This window comes from Saimiri boliviensis, chromosome 14, assembly GCF_048565385.1.
Source record: "Saimiri boliviensis isolate mSaiBol1 chromosome 14, mSaiBol1.pri, whole genome shotgun sequence".
Classification (NCBI taxonomy): Eukaryota; Metazoa; Chordata; class Mammalia; order Primates; family Cebidae; genus Saimiri; species Saimiri boliviensis.
This window is the reverse complement of record NC_133462.1, coordinates 95945694-95952826: the sequence shown is the minus strand read 5'-3', so window position 1 is coordinate 95952826 and position 7133 is coordinate 95945694. Positions and strand designations below refer to the sequence as shown.

Sequence of the window (7133 nt, the reverse complement as noted above, 5' to 3'; positions counted from 1 at the left end):
CAAACACACCCCCAAGCTGTGTTATTGTCCAAAATACAAATACAACAATTAGCTGTATCTTGGAAAATAATACACATACACCCGCAAGCTGTGTTATTTCCAAAAATACAAATACAACTCTTAGTTTTATTTTGAATATAATACAAATTCACCCCCAAGTTGTGTTATTTTCAAAAATACAAATACGACTCTTAGTTGTTTTTTTGAATATAATACAAATAAACCCCTAAGCTGTGATATTTTCAAAAATACAAATACTAAATCACTTAATTCGGGGACCGTTTTACCTGTGTATTCTGAACAACTTGTCTAGCATTCAAAGCACGGACAGTTTTAGCTGTGTATTTTCAAAAAGTTGTCTCTACATGCCATAGCTCTTGAAGTCAAAACGAGTGATCTGTGTCCCCTTGAGTTCAGCATTGTTTTCGTAAGAAAGGATTAAGTTCTATTTGAATTCTGGAAAACTGCTTCTCATCCTGTCAATCAACTGTCAGTTTTGTGTGTTAACTTCCAGGAGAGGTAATAGAATCAATCCAAAATCAAAGGTGTATTCAACTCCAGATTGACAAGTCAAATCAAGAAAGCAGGCACTGAGTCAGAAGAGGTATCTTTTCCCAGTAGGCCTTAAGGCCCACATAAATCCCTGTGAAGGAATCGGGAAAGAGACAGAAAGGGACTCGCCTAAGGCTTGTCACTTGAAAGGGCCTGGCAGACTGACTGGCAGAGGGCTTGAAATCAAATCCAAATCTTCGGACGTGTAATTCCACAGGGTGCACCGCCTCCCCCAGGCCCAATGTGACACTTCAATGGCTTAAGGAGAGCTTGAAGTGATGGATGTCAACATGAAGATACATTGGATTCCATCGGACCTGTCTTTGGCTCATTGTCTCTAAGGAGAATGTGCCTGGTTCAAATTCTCACTTTGCTTCTCACCTGAGAGATGTGGCCTCAGTGGTCAATGGGAAATGAGCTGATTTCAGTCACCACCCTCTCACTCATCATCAAGAAAATTTCCTTCAACCATACATGTATAGTGTTTTCAGGAGTGCTGGGCTTCATCCACAATTCTGAGTAACATGCTAAAAGAGGAAAAAAGATTTGCTGCTCAGGAATGGAGACAGAAACACAGACACACAGACCCTCAGACAGACACACACACACACACACACACACACACACACACACACACAGTGACACAAAAAACACCCAAACACAGGCCGCACACACCACTTCTCGTGTTCAGCAAAATACTTAGTGTTTTGAGGTGGGCTTTGAACCAGTCCATGCTCCAAAAAAACACACGCCTTTCTCTATTTCAGCCGTCTATTCTCGTAGGAAATGTGAATAATTCTTTCAGACACGGCTCATGATGACAGTGACCACTCTCATTTCACCCTCAGAGGCAGACAAAAGGACTGCAAAGGACTCAGGTGTCGTCCCTGCTGACTGAAGAGGACTGCCATTTCCCCTCGAACCCAAAGTCACAGAAAAAGTAGCTTTCTCTTTGAAGAGCACGCCACTTTTAAAAATACACAGCAGTATTCTGAAAAACTTGTCTAGCATTCAAAGTACGGACAGTTTTAGCTGTGAATTTTCAAAAAGTTGTCTCTACCTGCCATAGCTCATGAAGTCAAAACTAGTGATCTCTGTCCCCTTGAATTGAGCATTCTTTTATTAAGAAAGGATTAAGTTCAATTTGAATTCTGGAAAACTGCTTCTCATCTTGTCAATCAGCTGTCAGTTTTGTGTGTTAATTTCTAGGAGAGGTAATAGAGTCAATCCAAAACCAAAGTTGTATTCAGTCCAGATTGACAAATCAAATCAAGAAAGTAGGCACTAAGCCGGAAGAGGGATCTTTTTTTAGTGGGCCTTAAGGCCCACATAAATCCCTGTGAAAGAATTTGGAATCAGAGACAGAAATGGCCTCTTCTAAGGCTTGTCGCTTGAAAGTTCCTGGCAGACTGACTGGCAGAGGGCTGGAAATCAAATCCAAATCTTCGGACGTGTAATTCCACAGTGTGCACCGCCTCCCCTAGACCCAATGTGACACTTCAATGGCTTAACGAGAGCTTGATGTGATTGATGTCATCATGAAAAGACATTAGATTCCATCGGACCTGTCTTTGGCTCATTGTCTCTAAGGAGAATGTGCCTGGTTCAAATTCTCACTTTCCTTCTCACCTGAGAGATGTGGCCTCAGTGGTCAGTGTGAAATGAGCTGGTTTCAGTGACCACCCTCTCACTCATCATCCCATTTCCCCTCAAAGCCAAAGTCACAGCAAATGTAGCTTTCTCTTTGAAGAGCACACAACTTTTTCAAAATACAGAGCTAAAGCGGGGACCGTTTTAGCTGTGTATTCTGAAAATCTTGTCTAGCATTCAAAGCACGGACAGTTTTAGCTCTGTATTTTCAAAAATTTGTCTCTACCTCCCGTAGCTCATGCAGTCAAAACGAGTGATCTCTGTCCCCTTGAGTTGAGCATTCTTTGATTAAGTAAAGATCACGTTCTATTTTAATTCTAGAAAACTGCTTATCATCTTTTCCATGCACTGTCAATTTTGTGTGTCAATTTCCAGTTCAGGTAATAAAATTAGTTCAAAACCGTAGGTTTATGAAAGTTCCGATTGATAAATTTACTCAACAATCCAGGCGCTGAGCTTGAAATGTGGTTAGACAAAATTCTGACTAGAATAACCAGCTTAGAGAAGAACATAAACGACTTAATGGAGCTGAAAAACACAGCAGGAGAACTTCACAAAGCACACGCCAATTTTAGTAGTTTAATCAATTAAGTGGAAGGAGGAATATCAGAAATTGAAGATCAACTCTATGAAATAAAATGAGAAGGCCACATTAGAGGAAAAAAAAGAGTGAACAAAAATGAATAAAGACTACAAGACCTATGGGATTATGTGAAGAAACCAAATCTATGCACGATCGACGTACCTGAATGTGACAGGGAGAATGAATCCGAGCTGGAAAACACACTTCAGAATATTACCCAAGAGAACTTCCCTAACCTCGCAAGGCAAGCTGACATTCAAATTCTGGAAATACAGAGAACACCACAAAGATATTTCTCAAAAAGTGCAACCCCAAGGCACATAATCATCAGACTGACCGGGGTTGAAATGAAAGAAAAAATGTTAAGGGCAGCTAGAAAGAGAAAGGTTGGGTCATCAACAAACGGAAGCCCATTAGACTTACAGTGGATCTCTCAGCAGAAACCCTACAGGCCGGAAGAGAGTGGGGGTCAATATTCAACACCCTTAAAGAAAAGAACTTTCAACACAGAATTTCATATCCAGTCAAACTAAGCTTCATAAGTGAAGGAGAAATAAAATCCTTTACAGACAAGCGACTGCTGAGAGATTTTATCACCACCAGACCTGCCTTACAAGAGTTCCTGAAAGACGCACTAAACACGGAAAGGAACAACCACTACCAGCCACTACAAAAACGTATCAAAAGGTAAAGACCGAGGACATAACGAATAAACTGCATCGACTAACGGGCAAAACCACCAACCAGTGACAAAATGGCAGGATAAAATTGGCACGTATCAATATTAATGTTACATATAAATGGTCTAAATGCACCCATTGAAAGACACAGACAAACTGGATAAAAAGTCAAGATCCTTTGTTGTTCTGTATTCAGGAGACCCATCTCATGTGCAAATACACACATGGACTCAAAATAAAGGGATGGAAGAAGATTTACCAAGCAAATGGAGAGCAAAAAGAAGCAGGGGTTGCAATCCTGGTCTGATAAAATGGACTTTCAACCAACAAAGATCAAAAGAGACAAGGTCTTTTACATAACGGTAAAAGGATCAATGCAAGAAGAGCTAAGTATCCTAAATATGTATGCACCCAATACAGAAGCACCCAGATACGTAAAGCATATCACTCCTTCTAAAACTCTTTGAAACAATACAAAAAGAAGGAATACTCCCTTTTTTTAAATTGCATTTTAGGTTTTGGGGTACATGTGAAGAACATGCAAGATTGTTGCATAGCTACAATATGGCAGTGTGATTTGCTGCCTTCTTCCCCTTCACCTGTATCTGGCATTTCTCCCCATGCTATCTCTCCCCAACTACCCACCGCCTGCTGTCCCTCCCCTGTTTCTCCCCGACAGACCCCAGTGCGTAGTGCTCCCCTCCCTGTGTCCATGTGTTCTCACTGTTCAACACCCGCCTATGCGTGAGAACATGCGGTGTTTTCAAAGACCCACAGAGAGACTTAGACTCCCAAACAATAATAGTGGGAGACTAACATTCCACTGTCACTATTTGACAGATCAACAAGACAGAAAATCAACAAGGATATCCGGGACTTGAACGCAGATCTGGACCAAGTGGACCTAACAGACATCTACAGAAATCTCCACCCCAAATCCACAGAATATATATTCCTCTCAGCACTGCATGATACCTAGTCTAAAACTGACCACATAATTGGAAGTAAGTCGCTCCTCAGCAAATGCAAAAGAACGAAAATCCTAACAATCTCTCAGAACACTGTGAAATCAAATTAGAACTCAGGATTAAGAAAGTCACTCAAAACGACACGAGTACGTGGAACCGGGACAATTTGCTCCAGAACAGCAACAGGATAAACAATGAAATGAAGGCAGAAATAAAGATGTTCTTCGAAACCAATGAGAACAAAGACACGACATACCAAAATTTCTGAGACACATTTAAAGCAGTGACTACGAGAAAAATTATAGCAATAAATGCCCACATTGGAAGTGAGGAAAGATGTAAAATCGTCACCCTATCATCAAAATGGAAAGAGCTAGAGATGCAAGATCAAAAAAAGTTCAAAACCTAGCAGAAGACAGGAAGTAACTAAGATGAGAGCAGAAGTGGAGATAGAGGCAAAGAAAAACTCTTCAAGAAATCGGTAAATCAAGCAGCTGGTTTTTTGAAAAGGTCAACAAAATAGACAAGATAGCCATACTAATGACATAGAAAAGAGAGAAGACTCAAATGGATGCAATACAAAATGATAAAAAGGGTATCACCACCAATTCCAAAGAAATACAAACTACCATCAGAGATTACTACAAACAACTCTATGCATATAAACCAGTAAATCTGGAAGAAATGGATAAACTCCTGGACACTTACACCTTCCCAAGACTAAATCAAGAAGGAGTTAATCCCTTAATAGACCAACAATAAGGACTGACGTTGAGGCAGTAATTAATAGCCTACCAACCAAGATATTCCAGGCCCAGATGGATTTACAGCAGAATTCTACCAGATGTACAAAGAGGAGTTCATATCACTCCTTCTAAAACGCTTCGAAACAATACAAAAAGAAGGAATACTCCCTAACATATTTTACGAGACCATCATCATCCTCAGACAAAACCTGGCAGACATACAACTAAAAGAAAAAAATTCAGGCCAATAGCCATGATGAACATTGATGCAAAAATCTTCAATAAAATACTGGCAAACTGAATCCAACAGCACATCAAGACGCTTATCCATCACAATCAAGTAGGCTTCACCGCGGGGATGCAAGCCTGGTTCAGCATACATAAATCTATAAATGTAATCCATCACATAAACAAAGAAAAAAAAAACACATCATCTCAAAGGATGCAGAGAAGGCCTTCAACAAACTTCTACAGCCCTTGATGCTAAAAAAAAAAATAAATAAATAAAAATAAAAAAATAAAAAAAAATTAAAAAAAAAACTCTCAATAAACTAGGTATCAATGGAACACATTTCAAAATTAAAAAAAGCTATTTATGACAAACCCACAGCCAACATCTAACTTAATGAGCAAAAACTGGAAGCATTCCCTTTGAAAACTGGCACTAGACAAAGGTGCTCTATCTCACCCTTTCTATTCAACATAGTATTGGAAGTTCTAGCTAGAGCAATCAGGCAAGAAAACGTCATAAAGGGTATTCGATTAGGAAAAAAAGAAGTTAAATTGTCTCTATTTGCAGATGACATGATTGTATATTTAGAAGATCCCATTGTCTCGGCCCAAAATCTCCTTAAGCTGCTAAGCAACTTCAGCAAAGTCTCACAATACAAAATCGATGTGCAAAAATCACAAGCATTCCTATACACCAGTAAAAGACAGAGAGCCAAATAATGAGTAAATTCCCATTTACGATTGCCACAAAGAAAATAAAATGCCTAGGAATACAACTAGCAAAGGCTGTGAAGGACCTCTTCAAGGAGGATTACAAACCACTACTCAAGGAAATAAGGGAGGACACAAACAGATGGAAAAACATTCCATGCTTATGGTCAGGAAAAATCGGTATGGTTAAAATGGCCCTGCTTTCCAAAGTAATTTATAGATTCAGTGCTATCCCCATCAATCTACCACTGACCTTCTTCACAGAACTAGGAAAAAAAAAAAAAAAAAAAACACTTTAAACTTCATATATAACCAAAAAAAAGAGCCCATAAAACGACAATCATAAGCAAAATAAACAAAGCTGGAAGCATCACGCTACCTGACTTCAAACCATTCTCAAAGCTACAGTAATCAAAACAGCATGGTACTGGTACCAAAAATGAGATATAGAGCAATGGAACAGAACCAAGACCTCAGAAGTAATGCCACACATCTACAACCATCTAATCTTTGACAAACTTGACAAAAACAAGCAATGGGGAAAGGATTCCATGTTTAATGGTGTTGGGAAAACTGGCTAGCCATGTGCAGAAAAATGAAACTGGACCCCTTCCTTACACCTAATACAAAAATTAACTCCAGTTAGATTAAAGATTTAAACATAAGACCTAACATCATAAAAACCCTAGAAGAAAGCCTAAGCAAAGCCACTCAGGACATAGGCACAGGCAAGGACTTCATGACTAAGACATCAGAAGTACTGGCAACAAAAGCCAAAATAGACAAATGGGATCTAATTAAACTGAAGCGTTTCTGCATAGCAAAAGAAACAATCACTAGGGTGAACTGGCAACCAACAGAATGGGAAAGGAATTTTGCAACCTACCCATCTGACAAAGGACTGCTATCCAGAATCTACAAAGAACTAAAACAGGTTTACAAGAAAAAACGAACCTATTCAAAAGTGGACAAAGGATATAAACAGACACCTTTCAAAAGAAGACATAGATGA

General features: G+C 39.3%; 1 long non-coding RNA gene across 2 annotated transcripts in view; it reads right to left on the bottom strand.

The window, feature by feature from the left end:
• Window positions 1–249: 249 nt before the first annotated feature.
• LOC120363007 (uncharacterized) overlaps window positions 250–7133 on the bottom strand; it is a 57954-nt gene continuing 51070 nt past the window's right edge. For both annotated transcript variants that reach the window (XR_012513632.1, XR_012513633.1), the window contains exon 3: window positions 250–1079. This is a non-coding gene — a long non-coding RNA (uncharacterized LOC120363007). The remainder of the gene's footprint in view (window positions 1080–7133) is intronic.